General features: G+C 37.7%; 1 protein-coding gene across 9 annotated transcripts in view; it reads left to right on the forward strand.

Annotated features, from left to right (window-relative positions):
* Window positions 1–133: 133 nt before the first annotated feature.
* The window catches only part of LOC310904863 (uncharacterized protein), a 499,219-nt gene continuing 479,459 nt past the window's right edge, over window positions 134–19,893 (forward strand). For 5 of the 9 annotated variants that reach the window (XR_014588641.1, XR_014588642.1, XR_014588643.1 and 2 more), the window contains exon 1: window positions 138–10,768. The gene's annotated coding sequence lies outside the window, so the exon portion shown is untranslated. Of the gene's footprint in view, window positions 10,769–15,389; window positions 18,423–19,893 lie in introns of those variants that run through there. The other 4 variants (XR_014588639.1, XR_014588638.1, XR_014588640.1 and 1 more) reach the window with 4 other exon arrangements.

Raw genomic sequence — 19,893 nt, forward strand, 5'->3', positions numbered from 1 at the left:
AGAGCGGAGGGGCGACAGTGGAGGGGCGCGGGGGGGCGGCTGAGGAGCCTCGGGGTGCCGGGCGCTCGGCTGACGCCTTGAGGTGAGACTGCGGCAGGGCGCCTCCTAGGAGCAGGAGGGGGGGAAAGGAGATTTTTTTGGGGGGGGGGTTATCCAGCCGGGAGGTGGGCTGGGGAGCGGGAGGCGGGCTGGGGAGCGGGAGGCGTGAGGGAAGCTCTCTGGTCAGAGGAGCCCGGGCAGCGCCTCGCTGACTGGAAGCCTGCCGCTGGACCGGCGATGCTCAGGTGCGCTGCATGCCGCAGGTGCAGGGAGCAGGCTGCCCGTTTATTCACGTTGTTTCAGAGAGTGTTTTTTTCCATTAAAGAGCATCACTTTATGTCATGTTTCAAAGTTCTCACTAAGCTCTTGGGAATCCGTGAGTGTTCCTCCAGCTGCTGTTCATGTTTGAACAGAGCCCGTGGGGTGGTACAGTCTGCAGCGGGTACCAGGATCACTGTGGGCCCCCTTGGATCAAGAGAACTGCTTTGTGTCAATGAGAAACAAGTGTTTCAAACTTGTAAACATCCATTTTACAGCACCTTGATGAGAAAACTACCACCCTTTCCTCTCCTTGGACGTTTATTCCTGGCAGGAGGCATAGGTCACGCATCCCAAGGCCCAACTGCACCCCAACGTTTCTATTTCCCCTCGCTTTTTTTTTTTTCTTGCCTTATACTCCTTGAAAGTACACATCTCTTACTGAACAAATGAGTTTACTCAGAATGCAGCGGTAAATTAAAATATAATGAAGTCACCTTTTAATGTGAAAAAAAGAACACACACCAGAAACCCAACAAAAATGTCAAAAAAGATTGACCCTATTCCCATGCTACTTAATGGCCGTTCCCTTTTAAAGGGGATGGTATCTCTATTTGAGATGAAATGGGAGGTAACCATTTTGATCTTCAGTTGGCCAGGTTACATATGAAGCTACTATAGAACGTTCTTATGCTTCCACTGATACTTACTATTCCATAACTTTTCTGTTTATCTTCCACATAAAATGTGTGCTAACTTACAACTGATTTCTGTTTTGGTAAGATTTTTCAAATGCATGCAGCAGGACTTAAAGGGAAAAACTGTATTTTTGGAAATCAGTGGAATAAAGTTTAATACCTGAAAATATAAGGAGCTTTTGAATAGATAATCAGTGCAGGCAGGCATAATATTAAATAGGATGACAGGAGGACAGTATAATCTTAAGAGAAGCATTTTCCTCTCCTAGGTGTAGTAAAGCTATCTGGTTTTCTTTGCAAAGAGTCTTATGTGCAAGTAGAGTACTTGCAGGACCACTTTGATCTTACTGGGTGACAGACATGGCTGGTGAGAGTTTGGGCTTTTAGCTCAGACTTCTGTTACCTAGTCAGACTAAGAGTGCCAGTAATTCTTACGCATGCCAGCTGTGAGAAAGACTTATTGTTTGAGCTGGTGAGGGATTTTTTAGTGTTTGACTTGTGTGGTGCTCTTATTCCACTGTGACTTTGTTGTGGGACAGAGAATGCATGTTACTCTGAAGCAAGTAAGATTCCTCTTTAAAGTGAAAATAATGCCAAAATAGGGATTTCCTAGTAAAATACTGTGTTTGGGGCTGTGGAAGCCTATAGACGTGGTCAGTTCCATACGCAGACCTTTGCGCAAGAATTGCTCTCCATGTACCTGCAGATAAAAACCCTTCCCATTCCTCCTGAAAAAAAGTATTTTCACCTGAGTTTTACTGACAGATCAAGTTTCATTTACCTTGATTCATCCTTATTTGTGACTTAAATATCTCATGTTGAAATGGTTTTCAGTGCATATAACGCTAGTTTCTATGCACAAGAACGTGTAGCAATCTCTCCCATTCTCCCCCCTCCTTCTCTCTCTGAGGGAAAAAAGAAACACGTAAAGGACATTTTTTTTCATTTTTGTTCCTGACTAGCTTGTTGCATTGTTCAATAACTTTGCTTAGGGTTACAAAGTAAGGAAAGTATTAGCAGTACCTCTACCGTAAGCTGTTTGCCCAGGAATTCTCTCCTTTGGCTTGAAATTAATTGGAATTGTGGGAGGAGATGTCCTATTATTGCAGGAAAGCAGCTGCTGGACAGAACCAAAATGACAGTTTAATTTATGCTAATAAACCACAGTTGGAGCAGCACCTTAGGTGGAGATTTAACAAGGTGTTAGGAATGCTTAGGGTACTTTGCTCCTGGCTTGGTCTAGCAGGGTGGATTAGATAACCTCTCAAGACCTTGTTTGCATGGTATGTATGGATGACTGTTTGCCTTCTCCAAACTACAAGGAAAGAAAAAAAAAACAAACCTGTAAGTATTCAAAGGTTGGGACTTTCGTCTTCCTTTCTGTGGCTTCCTAAATGAGTGAGAGAGAGGCAAATGAGAGCGATCCAAATTTAGAAAGCAGGCACTGAGCTACACAGATGCTATGGAGAAATAACTTTTTTTTTTTTCATTTGCTGTAGGAAGGAATATATTTGCTTGACAAAATAAGATGTTATACAGAATAATCAGAAGGAAATACGTGTTTGGTATAAAAATCATGATTATAAAACAAGCAAAACCAAAACATCAACAACAAAAGAACGTATAGCCATTTTTTTTCTAGGTTTGCTTAGTGGTAGAAGGGTAAAAATCCAAGTGTCTTATGGGGAGGGAAGAAATGGTTCAGAAGACTACACTGTGAAATTTGCACAAGAAGTCCTAAAGCACACATGAAAAAAATGTTCTGCCCATAGCCTGGGGGAAAAAAAAGTCTGAAGGAACATTATGGAAGATAAATAGCCATACTGGACCGTGTTTTATTTCAAAAGTGAAATGCTGCATTCTTGACTTGGTATCTTGAAGAATGAGGAGCACACCCTGTTTGGACCACTGTGTCAGTTGCTGTTCTGCTGAAGGCCTTTACGTGTTCACAGGAGACAGAAAGCTTTTAAGCACAATGCTTTTGTGATTCTGTGAATGTTTTCCTAGTGATTCGTGATGTCTGCCTTGAATCTTCACTGCATTCTTGAAAAAATTGTATTTTTATTTGAAGAAAAGTTACTTTTTTTTTTTTTCCTCTAGAATTCAAATTCAGCTGTTAGCTTGGAGAAAATCATATGCTTCAACCCATAATATGTGGCACCTCTTTTCTGATACTGATTTCTAAACTGGAATGTGTTTTTGTTGCTGTACTTTTGTTATTACCGAAAGAATAAGATTGGCCTAATAACTTTGTAAACTGTTGCTCATTGTGTGCTGAAGAAGACATTCATCTGTGAAGGATGATCACTTCTATACTGCTGAAAAGACCTCGTTACAGCACAATTTTTGCTTGGATATTTTTAAAAGATCATGTTTCTAGAAACTGAAGGTTCTCCTTCCTCAAGGGTACATAAATGCTGAACGCTTTCTGCAGTAGTTGGGTGTCTAAACATGTCCACCACTGTGGACCATTACTCTCCTGTAATCACCAATGCTTCAATTTTAAAGAATGAAGCTGAGTGAAATAAAAAACAATAACATTAAAAGCTGCTCCTAAATTGCATCTTTTCAAGAGTTCTTTTAAACCACAATCAGAAACCTGTGGAGGGAAAGAACCACTGTTTTAAAAGTGTAATCTAATTAAATTGTGGGGTAGGGAAAAGGACAGATAGTTAAAACAGCACAAAGGATTTGAGGCACTTGTTCAATAGTGCTGACTCCATGACTAAGGCAGGTGATTTCTGGGAGCCCTGTATCTTACTTTTCTTCAGAAGCTTCAAGGCTTTTCTTTCCTTCCTTCCCAGTCTGTCTAACCATGATGCCAGCTCCAGATGGCTAGAATTTTTGGAGAGAGTTGTATGGGATGGGATTTTTTTTAAAGCAATGATTGAGTTGTTTGTTTATTTTTCTGTTGTAAATACCCAAATGCTAAGAAAGCAGAGACAACGTAAACCCGAGTTACTCCAAGTACTGATATGTGGCATAACTTTGTACATTAGTGACATACAATTAAGTATTAACTAGTCCTGTTGGCTCAGTTTATTCTTTTTGCTCTCTGCTAAATGCTAATGCTATAGAGAATTTTAGTGAAATTTCTAGTGAACAAATGTTTGGAATCACTTTCAGAAAGTTTGGATCCTAACATAATATAGGAGGCACTGTTGTTTTAATAAATATTTTTCATCAGATGAAAGAATGATGCTTTCTACTTTTGCAGTTCTGATCATGTGTATCTTTTCTATAAATCTCACAAGCATCAGGAAGAAAAGGATTAAATGCATGTGGTTATTTGTGAACTCACTGGCGGGATTCTAAGTGCATATTCTTCAACTTTCACTCTAAATGATGATTCAGTAAAACAACAAATGATTTTATAGTCAATTACATACAAATAACTTTCCTGACCCATGATTAAGCATTCTGTATGAGACTGTGTTTTGAAGACAGTAGATGTATATGAAGGATTTTCCAGGCATTTCTCCTGGTCATATTTTTAAACAAACAAACAAAACCTCAGACACATATGTCCTTAACAAAATTGAGTTGTATTATGCTACAGTAAGGTTTTAATTTTTGTGTCTCAGAGGCAGACATTTCTGTCCTGAAGGTGATAAAGGTGTAACGCGGTTATTTATAGTACAGGCTCTTATCTAGGAACTGGAGAACACCAGAACAAGATTCTGATTGTGAATTTCTGAAGCCTGATTTCAGGTACAGACTCTTTCTTCAAGGAAGAACTAAGGAAGACTTGAATTAAAAGCCTTTTTGGGGAACATATGCCAAAACACTCCAGACCCTCATTTGAAAAGTTTGTTTTTAATTTATGTGTGTTTTGCTTTCTTGGTAGCTCTTGTACTGTGTATTTCTGTAAATTCGTGGTGCTTTGTCACTAATACATCCTTACTTTATAAGAAAGCTATTGTTATTCCAATAAGAACAAGAATCTGTAAGGGAGTAGCTTTCCTCTTGTCTTATTTTCATTTTGCATTCCTATTGGTACTCTTCTTGAATTTTACTGACACTTATGTAGAATGTTTTTTTAAAGCAACATATAAATCGACATTTTACTTGCTGTGTCATTCTGCCGAACTTATTTCCTATGTGTATCTGAATGTAGCCTAAAACAACAGATTCTTAAGACTCACTGGCTTTTGGTAAGACTACCTTGAGTCCACTGTAATGTTATCTACGCTTCAAATGATTGTAATATGGGCTTTTAAGTTGCAAGTGAAAACAACTGAGCTCTTAACATTATAGCTGTCACTTTTGTGTCCTTTGAACTGCAGATGGAACTAAAATATAAAATCTCTTATGTATTTAGTTGTTGAATGTCACTAATGAACCTATTTTCTTCTACATTTGCAATATTAAAAACAATAAGCACTATTTTTCTAGATAAATGTATATTAGCATTGGTCAAGGAAAAGGAGTGGAAACAGTATCCAAGTAGTTTAATTTGTGTTCCATATATACTCAACAGAGCGATCTGAGGAACAACTGATGTAGAGTACCTAACTGTAGGTTTTTCAAAGTGCTCTCTGGAATTGTTTACCAGTTTCTTGATTTTGCAGGGAATACAGCATGAAGAGAGATGTACTAAATGATGCTGTGAACTAGTCCATTGTGCAACAGTTCACAGTTCAGTGTAATTGATCTGTGTGCAAGCTGCTGGGATCTGGTTTGGTAATTTTTTGAGGGCTAATAATTAACTCTTCAGTACTCAAGTCAGTAGCATACGCTTCGTGACCTTGTTGATACTCAAGAGCTGAACCGTTGCTAGTTACCCCAACGGTATTTTCTTGTGTTGAGAACAGTGTAATGCCTATATATATTGGGGTGTGGCTTAGGCAGTGCAAATGTGGTTACTCTGGGTAACTTTGGGACCACAAGCTTTATGCATTTCCAGTGAGCCTGTTAAGACCATTTGAACTGAAGTAAAATAGTTATCAATATTCTTCCTTAGTGATATAACTGAGGCATATCTCACCAACTCTGCTCACTGATGACATTTATTTTTATAGTCGAGTTTCTTTTGTCTAATTAACTCTTAAAAAGCTGTGGGTATAGAACTGAGCATGTACTTAGTAGTAACTGGGACTATACAGGATTCTGATATTTTTCTCTGTATGTCAATCAGACTAAAAAGTTGAAAATACAAAATCTCCTGAGAAACGAAAAGCTAAAAATCTTTTTTTTTCCTTTTTTTCCCCAAGTATCTCCAGTCTGACTGCTTTGTGACCATAAGAAGCAAAGAACTTATATGCCTCTCTAGATTAAAACTAAATTCATGGGAATCAGTTGCACTGAATATTATTTAGCTGTTTTTATCCTTTCTAAAACAGTCTCAGTGAAGTAAACTTCAGGAGGAAAAAAGCAACAGTAATACTCGTGAGCAGTCTTTCAGTGAGTTAGGTTTGAGTTACTGGCATTTTCTTAATAAAGTGTCAAATTACCATTTAATGATGTACTTATTTGTTTTAGATTAAGGAAATATTTTAGAGACAGAGTCCTGTGTTCAGTGGTAACTGCAAATAGATTTACTAGGAAAGGGACTGACAGGTATTTGCTTGGCATCTGACCAAATGACTTCAGATGACTGACTTCTAGATGCTTTTCTGTTTAAGTGCTAGTAGCTAAAGTTGCAAGTGGATACTTAGAGACTTAATCAGAAAAATAACTGGGGATTTTGCCTTTCTTTGCTCCTTAATGGCAGTGACCATGTAAGATCTTTAATACATATCCTATGGAGCTTGCAGCTGAAGTTGGTCTCTTGGTTTATATTGCTTCTGTGATTTTTTTTCTAAGTACTATAAACCCTGCAACTGAGACCTTCACAAAGCCTCTCTCCCTGAGCTTGCTTAGTCATAGGTATTTTGTCCAGAACAGTTGCTATCTAAATTTTTACTTCAGGAAGGCAGAAGTTCATCATCTTTGTGTGGCTGTGGGAGTTAGTGAGCCATAACTGCAGTGGAGTTTACTTAACTTCAGCAGAGGTTGCTTGGTTTAACACCTGTTCGTATTTTTGTGTCCACAGAAGAACCTTGGCATTTTTTTTAGCAGTTATACAAAGAACATTATTAATATTTAAAGTATATGTTATATATTTGCAAATGCTACTCAGGATGTGGCACTTCTGGCACATACCTCAAGAGTGAAGTGCTTTCCCTGTATTCAGTTGCTAAAATAAATTGTGTTTCATGCAAGATTTCTCAGAGGTCAGTTCAAGGATGACATGTATGATCTGTGGAGCGCTATGGACTTCTTAGTTTTAAATTGGTGACTGGCATTCCTTTGTGGGATTTGCATTGCTAATAGTAAATAATAAAAACCAAGTTACTGTTAACAGTAAGCTAAATATATTTCCCGGAAGATTATAAATGGAACAACTAATTCTTTTTGCATGTTCTCTCCTGCGAATTTGAGGGATCTGTAGAGGTTTATAACTGTGGAGATTCACTGTGCAGGGATAGTTAAGGATGATTGATTGCCAATCAACATATCTGTAAGGAGCATGTAGATTTTACTCTAGTCTTCAAACTGATCTGCACAATGCTTTAGTATGTGTTAAAGTGAAATTTGCTTGAATCTTTTTATTAAGTAGCACTGAGAATCTCTAGGATTATTTTGGGATGTGAGCTGTGTGTTCTGATCTTGCAGATAATTCTGAGATAGTAATAAAGGTGATGCCTATGAGAAACATCCTCTTGGTTCCTACAGCCGCAAACAGGATATGAGAAATGAACTGAATGCTAGCCATTATTAATGATAGTGGGCAAAGAGTTCACTGAAAGGGCACTGTGCCTATCCTGTTACATACCTTAAATTAAGCTGAGACAAAAGGTAAAATTTGGACCTAATTAAACCCATAGTTTTTGCCAGTGACTTGGTGGGAAGAGTGTTTCAGGTTTTCTTTAATTTGTGTGTGTATGTCTTTGGGGTCTTGTTGTGTTTTCTTACCTGTTAGCTTGTGCTCCCCCCCCCCCCCCCCCCCAATGCTTTCTGCTTTATTTTTCCCACTCCATCTCCCTAAACTCTTGAATTCCCTAACTCAGGTTGATCAAATGCAGAAGTCCCTTGTACATACTATTGAAGTTCATGGTGAGGTAAAGAAGAGAACTTTAATTAGGCTTATGTTAGTGGACAGGCTGCAATGAGTGCCTGTTGTGGATGCCCCATCCCTGGAGGTGTTCAAGACCAGGTTGGATGATGCCCTAAGCAAGCTGATCTATTGGGTGGCATTCCTGCCCAGGCCAGGGGTTTGGAACTAGGTGATCTTAAGGTTCCTTCCAACCCAAGCCATTCTTTGATTCCGTGATCATTCTGGCTCATTCGGCACAGGAAGAAACTAATGTCAATACATTTGGTTAGAGGAAACAAGTGGTAGTATTAAGGAGAGGGCTTGTATGTGCCAAACACCTCTGACAGAGCAGCAATGCGTGCATGTTCTGAGGGTGTGCACGAGTAAATGAGTTAAATGTCACTGATATTTGCCAGCAGTGTGATATGGAAATGCTGCCCACTGCATCACACAGATCTGCTACCATCTGTTCACAAAGGTTTGCTGTGGTAAGAAGAGTAGAAAATTGTATAATTTTCCATATGTTAAAATTGTGGAAAAACTTGCCTTTTTTTTTTTTTTTTTTAATTTTCCCCTGGATATTTGTTTTCTGAAAGTCATCTGAAAACAAGTCAAATCTCTTTGTTTGTAATATTTTGGAATTTCCATGGATGGTATAAATATAAAGGAACCTTATCAATGTAAACAATATTTTTCTCTGTATCTGATCAACATGTTTTGCTTTGCTTTGCTATTCCAGCAAATATATAAATCCAGAAATTAAGGTAGCAGGACAAGCAGACTGTTATTTGAATCTTATGGTATTTCTTATATATTACTAATGAAGTACCCAAAAAGGTTCATTTCTTTATGACCTTATAGTTATCAGAGTCTATATTTTCATTTTCAGAGTTAAGCAAATCAAATAAAAAATGACAATTGCTGCTGCGTTTGTCGGTGAAGGGTGTTTGCCATCATTCTTGGTCAAATAACCTATTTAAAGCAGCTTTATTTTGGCACTGCCTGTGCAGCCCAACCAGGGCTGTGCAGTGGTCCATCTGTATAGTGCCTCAGACTACGAGCTTTTAGTATCAGGGATAAATGTTAAGGTCTTAAATGTATGGTTTTACTGAGAGGACCAGCTGTGTGATAGTATGAGTAGGGCCACAAACTCAACATCTTGGATAGCAGTTTTTCCATCTGTTTGGACACCAGCTGTGTTGTGTTACTGAACCATGCTAAAAAATGTGAAGTACAGCATATAGGATCTATAAGCAGTGTATTCTGATGTTCAAATGGTCTCCAGTTCGCTGTCCCAGCACCTCCTTGTGATACATCAGCCTGTTCTGGAGTCATCAGCTTTCATTTAGCTAAAGCATCTGTCACTGTTTTGCTGACAGATTCTTGTGATGAGATGGTGATGGGAGCAGCAGTTGCTACCTCTTACCTTCTGCCTCTCCTCATTGCTCTAGAGATCCCCTAGAATAGGAAACATCCAGGCTGAATTTCTTCTGTTTCCAACTGCGTTTTGTGGGTGGCAGCACAGTACCCCGTGTCTGTTGCTGCAAGTGGTGGGTGAGGTCAGCCTTGCATTTGTTCTGCTTTGTATCACAGATATGAAGTAACCATAGCAAGCTTGAGAGAAGCCAAGTGCTCTCCATTTGGTTCTTGCGCTGGGCTCAGACTCAGCACAAAGATTAATTATTCCATTATGTCTTAGCCTGAAATGCAAAAAAATAAAATCCAACTTTGAAAAGGAGAGATGCCTAGGAGAGATGGTTCAGCATTGCAAATGACTTATTTAGTCCTGCCATGACTAAGAAAAGTAGTAGATATAAATCAGCTACTTTGCAATCTAGCTATATAATAATTTGTTATGTACAGCTTAGTTTGATGCTTGGGTGCTTCGACCTCTAGCACCAGTGTACAGTCTCCATCTCTGCAGTTGTCCTAACAAAGTAACAAACAGATCAATTTATAGAGCTGGCTGTTGACTGAAATCCCTGTTCTGCAGAAAACTTTGAAACATTATTAAATTTAAACCAGAACAACTATGAAGCAGGAATTCCAAAACTTAAAAAAAAAAAAAAAAAAAAAAGTTGATGTAATAATTCAGTTATTTGGGACTGTCAGACACTGAGCTGCCTGAAATGTGATTTTTATTTTTTTCTTTCCACCCCTTCCTCCACCTAATGTGGGAAACCTGGGAACTAATGCTGCAAAAGCATCAGAAATTCTTTCCAATTCCAACTGCAGAGACTGAAAATAGCTCTACCTTTTTTTTTTTTTTTTTTTAATGGGGAAGAGAAGTGACAGGGTCTATGTATTTTGCTCTATAGAGCCCAGAGTCCTATAGAAATTTTACTGTTATCTGCACTTGTGTTCAGTCATTTTGTAGTCATGTTGACCTGACTATACAATTTGTATTTTTTTGACAGAAAAAAATATATACAATAAACATAAGTTGTGCATTAAAAAATGTGTGTGTGTGCATATATATAATATTGTTCTGTTTCTAAAATTTGGTCTCTTCACTGCTCCATGTTCCAGGGAGCAGGGTATTTGAACGTTGCTTGCTTTTTCTCCTATTTCCAGCTGAGAGCAACTGAACAGATGGAGGTGGGAGATAAAATAAGCCAGCACAGCCAGTGTGATTTATTTATTTATTGAATCTGGGAGGACAACACACGTATTGCAGAAAAGGCAGTAAAAATATGTAAGTACCTTTTGAGTGGTGTTCGTCTGTATGTCAAAATTTGCTTTAGTTTCTCCCCGGATGCAGTAGGAGGGGAAGTAGTCTGTGCTACTATACATAGAAGGGGTTGGATTCATAAGGTAACAAACACTAGCATTTCAGAACTCTGCCAGGTGGTGTTAGCTGTGAGAAAGTTCTGTGATTCATTTGGTAAAATGTTCCTCATGGTAACTGAGGTGCTTCAGACTTGTTGGTTCTGCCAATGGTAGAAATCACAACTGGTCTGATTAGATGTGACACTGGTCATAAAGGAAGCTTCTCATGACATTGCTTTTCTTCATGGTTTGTCTGCCCAATAAGGTGCAATTGTAAATTATTTTTGCCTGTAAGTTCATCTCAGAGTTCAGTAGACCTTAAATTTACTATTTTGAAAAAAATATGAAGCACCTACACAAAATATCAAAATGATTCACTAAATTTTCTTTGCCCTAACCGATCAAGGGAGAAAATGAATGATCACTTCCATTAAATTCTCTTCTCCATGTTTTGGAGCATGCAGCAGGTAGAACAGCACTGGAATTGGATGTCTAATAGAAGATCCAACAAGGAGGGGTGGGAGGAGGCTGGAACAGTTCTGGATTCTTATCTGCAGATAACATTTTGGGGAAAAGGTGTTGTGTGCAAGGTGGTGTCCAAATGATTTATACTAGCCAAACAAATATGCATTTGTATAGCTATGTTCTCAGCTATGCTATTCTTAAATATTTACTGTTTGGTTTCCAGTTTAGTGTCCCAAAGTGCAAATTTGTTCCTCTTTGCTAGTAATTAATAAGTAGCAATACTGTGAAATAGATCAGAATAATTGCCCAAGGAATACTCTTGTATATGCCTTGGAAAAATGACTAAGCATCCTCCAGGGCAACATCACATAACATTTTATGTTCCAGGAAGAGCATATACTGACAGAATGGATGCTTAGAGAGATACAGCAGAAGCCTTTCAGTCTTTTTATTACAGTTTTATAAGTTAAAGAAAATATCTCCGGGAACATGGACATTTGCAAACCAACTCCCTTCTCTCCCTGAAACCCGAAAGATTAAAAAAAACATGGAATATCCAATTTACTTAGACAGAAGAAACAATTTAGGAATAGGGCCACCTGTTCAGAGAAGTGATCATAGAAAAATTCTGTCTTTCTTTGTCTTGAGAGTGAGAGACAAGATCTTTGTCTTATAGTGACTTTTAGCTTTGTTCTTTATTTCCAGAAGTACGTGTGTGTGTTTGGTGTTGTGGGCTTGACAGACACCAGAGAACCTTCAGTTATGAAGCTGTTTTTCTGATCCCAGAATCTCTCTCTTCATGCTATAATCAAGGAAACTGTATTTAGAAATGGCCCTTACCAAAGAGATACTTGGGATCTTGGTTAATGCAAATCAGCCCTATTCTTCTGTCTTTAAGCAGGCCTATGTGTGCTTGCATCACTTCAGGGTCATTTTCCATCTCGTTAAAATGTCGCTCAAATATATATCTCCTTTACGTATCTATCTCTTCCTTTTAATAAAAACATAAAATACATATTTTAGTATCTAATGAATAATGTAAGGATGAGGGAAAAATGCAAGATAATTTTGCTAGCTTTTCTGTGCTTTATTTTAACCAGTCTGCATCTGTTGATGTTATCCTGTCAGGCTTCTCTGAGTGATGCATACTGAATGTTAAAGTTACATAGCACCAGGGAAAAGGAGGCAGGAACAAACATATATTATATACATTACATATGCATTATCCACATATGACCCAATAGACTTGCATGTCAGATGATATCTGATATTATAATCAGATCACAGAGTAGCAGAGGAAGGGGAAGCAGTCATTTTGTCATCCATCAGACAGCATAAAGTCATTACAGACAGAAACCTTTATGAAATTGGATATGATTAGTTTGGAATGTGAACCATGCAACCACTGGTGATGATATAAAACTTTATTCTGAGGTATACTGTTATTAGCATAACATTTTTGTATTCCTTACACTCAATGTACTATAGCAAGATTGTGTAGAAGTAAAAAGCTTACTCTTTTTGAATAACAATCAGTATTCAAGAACCAAGGGAATGGGCAATGCTCTCCTTTTTACAAACTAAAATATCAAAGGAAAAAATAGAATTGCTAATAAGAAAAGAAGATGTTTAAACTGCAAGGATAAACTTGATTTCAGTAGTTTTAGGTTTAAAGTGTTAGAGTCGACCTTTCAAATACAAAATCAAAAGAACTGTTTAGATAACACACCTAGAAAACTGCCTTTCTGCATACATGAATATTGTTCTGCTCTGGCAGAAACTGTGTACTTTAAAAGGGTAGATTTTTGTCTTGAATGATTTATTGTTTGTACATATTTTGTTAAGAAGTAATTAGAAGGTTGACAACCTGACCCTTGACAACCCCCTTCCCTAGATCTGATGAAAGAATATCCTTTTAATACGTTTCCTTTATTCAGGCTGAACCAGAGTATTGCTTGTGGAAAGGTAATTTACTGGTGGCAAAAAGAGAACAAATTTATAGAGTTTCACCTTCAAAGCTCACTTACAGATCAACCATGCAGTCATACAGAGCATGCTTGTCAGTGCTGGATTTTAGTATCAATTGATAGCAATGATAACAACGGATCTGTTGATTTTTACTGTAGGAGCACATTGGCTTTTTTTTGTTGTATTTGACACCAACTAATTAGGTTGGTCTGTTCTCAGAACAACAGCATAGAAACAGCTACTTTCCTGTATTGTTATTCTGTGGCAGGATTTAGTTGCTTGCTAAATTGAATACTATTCAGTTAGAGTTGAGGCAGGAATAGTATTGATTTTTGGGAAAGCACACAGAACTCTCGAGATTCTGTACTCCCATTTATTCATCTGTTTAAATTTAGTGCTGGTCATAAATATGTGGGTATTTTATGAAGGCTCAGAGCTTGGGGATGGCCAAAGCATGCTGAAATATTTCCACCTGAAAATACACATAAAAGATGGTGAATTGCTGACCTTTATTATTTTTTTAAATAGAACATTAGTGACACCCAGTGGTTATATTTGATTATGGTCTGATACACACTATAAAACTTATTGTAAGTCTTTTTTCCTTGTAAAAAGTGGACCTCAAAGAACCTGCAGAAAAACTGAGGTCCATGTGCCTTTCTTGGGTATATATTCTTCATGTACTTTAGGCTCATAAATTTGAATAAGTTTAAGTAAAGGGAATGAAGAAAAAGATAAAGGTACCTCAAATTTGTTTTGAAACAGTTCTCACTTTATTACATGTTTAATAGCAGTGAGAAAAAGTTTTTTTTTTTTTTTTTTTTGCATGTGTGTGATATAAGGAGTAATTTCCTTTTCCTTTTTCTCCCCTTGCTCCCCTCTTTATTTCACACTTTAAAAGAGTACACTGTATCAGCATATAATTCAGGATGGGAAAGGGCTAGACAGTAGGAATTTCATACTCCTGCAACACAAAGGTGGTGTGGTCGTATTAGTACCCTTCTGGCCTTTAGAAAGTTAGAAGGAAAAAAAGGAAAAGGTGCGTTGAGAGGGAGATGGAAAGGGGTGGGGGTGGGGGGAGAGAAAGAAAAAAAGAGGTAATCTAATGCATATAGAAACTTAGCTTCTGAACCTATCTCTGTACACCTAGGGTGTGATGTAACCTTTAAGCTTCATGGGAATGATTTGGGTCCAATTCCTTATTTTCACATGTGAGCAAGTTGTATAGTTCTATACATGTTTGTTTGTCGTCTGTTAAAATGGTGATATCAGGGCTTTAGTATTTTTGAGATTAAATATACTAAAGCTTAGTGAAGGGGGGCTGGCGAGGGCTAGGGATGGGACACATGCTGATGCCATACCAGGTACTTGAATTGGTGGACTTAAACTTTGTCCTCTCTCACAGAGAAAGGAAAATGTCTTTCACCAATAGGAAGGGAAAATATGGCTTTGTGGAGGAGGAAGCCTGTTGCAATTGATCTTAATCAGTATGAAATCCTATTGCTGTTAAGGAAGACTGTGAGACTTCCATCAAAGACAGGCATAGTTTACCAAGCATATTAAAACCAGCAGTTTTTATATCCATTCTAGAAGGAATGCTTTGCTAGTATGACTTATGGCTTTTTCAGTGTCACTGACTTTGCATAAATTTGTTGCAAACTTTTGTTGTGTTCATTACTAAAAATGTAACATCTACATGCTTCTTTCCTGGTAGTATGCTGTTCTCTTTTCAACACATGCTAAGGTTATTTTAGCATCTGACAGAACATGGCTGCACGTTTTCAACATCCGTTGCACAAGAGATGGTGTTGTTGTTAAGTTAAGACTTTGAGTCTTGGGATGAGCAGCAAAAACAACTGATCATAAACCTGAATATCGCTCAGCCCTCAAAGTTTGTCTTTTCAGCAAGTAACCGTTCCTGCCCATTTCTGGGTAATACTTATCATTTTAGGACAGATAATATTTCCATTCACATTGGCTAATACTCTGTTTCATGAATGGAGAGAATCCAGGAAATCAAAATGAGACCAGGGTGAGATTGATTTTCTTATATCTGCTTTGAGAAGACTTGAGCTGAGATATTCAAATATTGTTGTTTTTTTTTTTTTTTTCAGATGTATGCCTTTAACTACAGAATATATTTATCCTATCTCCCAGAGAAATAGAGAAATGAGTAATACCATGAAAAACTCTTTAATCATAAGCATGGAGATTGTTCTGCAGATTGCTGTGCCCTGACAGTGCCAGTCAAGATGGAGTAAGAAAAATAATTCTGGGAAACAAAGTGTCAGATTCATAGTTACTTACAAAGCAGTAAACATGGCCTGTACTTTCTAAACAGCACAAAGAAAATTATGTAGATAAGGAAGCAACTGCATCTGTTCTTATTAACTAAATTTAGCAATGCAAAATTAAAATGATAACTTACAGTTCTTTGTGATGTCTGATATGACTTGTTATCAATACTGGAAGGCAGCTTTGTAGAGACTGGAATTAAGAAAGAATATCCCAAAGCAGACTGAGTTTAACCCTCTTTTACATTTAAGGTACAGAGCATATATTGTTAGGCTATGAAGCTTGACAGACAGTCATAGGTAGTCAGCACCAAACCTCTAAAAACTCATTATCTTAAGCCCATTCTGTGTTTTGGCAGTTCCTTTTACTATAGTTACATAATGTATTTTGTTGTGCTGCCAGGTAAAGTCAAGCTGGTATAAGCTGAGCATGTGAAGTTACAGCATGTATATGGTGTGTATCTGTTCCAGTGTGACAGCATTAGCATAGCTGCGATGAGGCACATTTCTTTCATGTACACGTGGCCTTAGGTTACTAGCCTTTAGCTTATAAATGTGAGGACTCTTACACACACCAGGAATTTTAGTGGAAGAGATGGTGCTGTTTGGGAGCCTGCTTAAAGCCAAGGGAAAAGTGAAGGGAAGAAGATCAAGTGAGAGATCAAGTGTAACAATATGCCTGCACACCTCAGCAAGATGAAGCAGCAATGCTTCACAGTGACAGCTATAGGACTTTTGTAGTGCAGCATGACATTTCGCAGTGTTACAAAGACAGTCTGTTCTGGTTGTCTACTAATCCCATCTGGTTTAGTGACAGGTCTTTTAAGGAAGGACTTTCTAAAAGGACTATCTGCCTGCTGTTGTTCACCTGACATCACCAAATGAGCATACAGATAAGTGGAGGCCAACCAGGTTTGTGGGTTTAAATGTTTCTGTCTCACCCAGAGGTTGAGTACAGCATTGTACCAAGAGAGTATAGATGTAAGGCAGAGTTGGACTGGAGCACATCTGTTGGTCCAGATAGCACAGAGTTCTAGCCATTAGTGAAATGCTGTGGTTGCTCTAGCTGATTGCACGTGCACTTTGCAAGTTTCAGTCAAATCTTAATCTCTCTAAATAAGATACATTTTTTTTTTGATACAAAAAATCTCTTCCCATATCAGTTATCAATCATATAACTGATGAGAAAAATTGCAATGAACTGACAAGGGAATTTCTTCTTCTTTTGCATAAAAAACCTACAACTGAGGAGATGTATTTAAAATTCCTGGCTGGGTTCAGCTATGTGGAAAAAAAACCACAGTGTGGTTATGGGAGACTTCAGGAGAATCTGTACCCAGAGATATCAATGGTATATTAGATGTACAGGATCATCAGTATTAAGAGGAGCTACTGTAAGAGGAGTAGGCATCTTCAACAGCACATTGGCAACAACCGCTTTTTCTTTAAAATAGGCATGTTTTGAATAACTTTTCATAAGGAAGTGTTGGATTGTTTCAAGACTTTGTTAGACTCTACTAAAATTTGAAGTGCTAACTAGTGAACACCCAGAACACAGTTTCTAACAGTCGTTATTTTTCAGCTTCACAAATCAGACATAGGCATCAGAGAGGTATCATCAGAAATGATGAGGTTGGTACCAAGGATCCAATTTTCAAGCAGTTTTATCTTTCTGTTGAGAAGTGTTTACAGTTTCTTGGCACTTGCAGGTGAATAAGTGAAATGGCTGAGGCAATGTGATTTTATTTACCAAACTGTTCATTTTTGGATAGGGAGAATGTTTGAAAAATTTCAATCCCAGGGTAGATGTTTCCAAAAGTTATGCATATGAGGACTTGTGGTGTGTAAATAGAGTGGGTGGAGTTATTCTGCTGGGTTTGAGTTAATATAGCATTGTCTTTTCAAGTTCACTTGAAATCTAAATGGCTGTTTGGTTTGGTCTTGAATAAGACATTTACATTTGTTCTTCCTGTCTTTGGACACGGGAATTTAAAGTAATTCAGGAAATGGTCATTTCATTCAAACACTAATGTAAGGAGAAACACGTGTGCATGGAATGTGGGTTGGATACTATTTATCTGAAACTATTTTTCTTATTGGTCTTCTGATTTCTGAATAATAAATCATACTAAAAAGAGACAAGTCAGAAAACAAGTACAGTAGTAAAAGAGAGAATGAAAAGCATGCAATTCTTGATCAACCCATCAGCTCATGTAGTCATGCAGATATATATTCACGGTTCACAACTCACAGTTGCTCAAATTAATGACATTCAATGTGGACAATTTAGGAAAAGAATGGGCTAAATTTAGCAAAATATTAATTTATTATGAATAATAGTACCTCTAGTTTCAGATGAATAGAAACTGTTTCCAAACATAAGCCACTGCCAGGGACTGCTGCAGTATTTCTTTACCTTAAATATATATATCTCAAAATGAATCAGCATGATAACATTGCAAAATCAAAGGTTTATATATATATTGTGAAATATTAGCATTTACACAGTACAGCAGTAAATTCAAAGTAAATATGCCAGTGGCAAAATTAAAAATAAAAGTTAACCTTTAGGATTTAAAGGTGAAGTAGTCCTGTGGAAAGGGAAAATGGGGAAGGATAAAAATAAAATAAAAAATCCCAAAGCTGTTTATACATACATAATTTCGTAATGGAGTCAGTAATTATACATTGAGCCCTGGTGATGGTTCTGAGCTTTTTCTGTGCATGATATGAAAAAAGTATAAACGATTTAGACAGGTGCGTAGTCAAAGATTTACTTAGCATGGGTGTAGGAGCTGAGTGCACAGGTACTTTTAAGGGGAAAAAAAAAATAATCCAGTTTTGAAAGTTGAACATAGTCCAACTCCTGGCTCTACACAGTACTACCTAAAACTAAACCCTATGCTGAGAGTGCTGTTCAAACGCTTCTTGAACTCCGGTAGGCTCAGTGCTGTGACCACTGCTCTGAGGAGCCTGTGCCAGTGCCCGGCCACCCTCTCAGTGAAGAACCTTTTCCTAGCTTCCAATCTGAACTTCCTAAAGGTTCAATGAAAGTTCTTTTGTGTTTAGTTCTTGGTATAGTGAGACAGCCCAGCAGCCAAAAGTATTTTAATGTTTATGATAATCTCAGAAGAAGCTGAGGATAGACCAAATATAAAAGCTGCTGGAGAGGTACTTCTGTTCCAAGGTAACACACAGAATCTGGATGGTACAGAATCCCAGTCATTCTTGAAACTTTTTTTCAGTTCTTCTCTTCATAACGCCTACATTCTGTCTTCATGGATTTAGGTTATCATTTCCTATCAAGGGAGTGACAAAGGAATGAAAATCATCAGTGCTGTTGATTTGAAGAGGTTGATTATTTTTTTTTTCCTTGTGAAAATTGTTAGGTAAATGTTGCCGATAGACACAGTCAGTGTAGTGACTTACTGGGAAATGTAGGTGTTGATTAGACCAGTCCTGTTTCCCAAGAAATTGTTGTAAATACTCTTTTATTCTTGGTTTATTTGCATCTTGGTCAAAGACGTATGTTAGTTTAATGCATGGTGCCAAAGTACTTAAAATATTAATGAGTTTTGATTCCCAATCCAATACCTTACTCGAACAAAACTGCAGTAATTTTGTTTGAAAATGGAGACAGCCTGAAGGGCAACTATAGCAGCATTTTTTTGTGATCATATTTTAAAGTGGCAGAAAATACCGGATTTTCTTATGATTTTTCAAATTAAAACTAAAATTATAAACTCCAAAGTGCTGCAGAGAAATCAACCAGCTGGGATTCACTCTGAAACAGCTCTGCGGAAGTATCTCCTACTCAGAGGTTTCTGGTTTTATCACTGATTGCGCAGCTGTGTGTGAAACTTGCAGGGTAATTTTTTCCTGTTCCTCTCTGGTTTGGTTTCCTTTGCATGTTTCTATTGATGTTATCTCAATTTTCAGATCTTCTGCGTTATTCGTTATGGTCTGCTACTTATTTTGTCTGGGTTGAATGAGTCTTTGAATACCTTTTTATTTACTGTTGTTTCTTTTTTTCAGTCTTTAATCGTATGTCCATGCGTATGCCAGTTTGAAACTCAATCTTAGCTCTTCCCTGAATTGAAAAAGTATCTTCAAAGATACTAACACTTTCATGTTTGCAGGAACTTCTTATGTATTATGTACTTACGTATTTTATGTACTACCTGTTCAGGGCGGAGGGCAGTTTTCAACAGTGCTTTGTGTGCCCTGTGTGGATCAGCTGCTTGCAAGGGAAAGCTGGTGATGCAGACAGGTTTTAAAGTGCAATTTTGTAGTGTTTGATGATTATTAGTAAACTACAAGCTTT

This window comes from Anser anser, assembly GCF_964211835.1.
Source record: "Anser anser genome assembly, chromosome: 10".
Classification (NCBI taxonomy): domain Eukaryota; kingdom Metazoa; phylum Chordata; class Aves; order Anseriformes; family Anatidae; genus Anser; species Anser anser.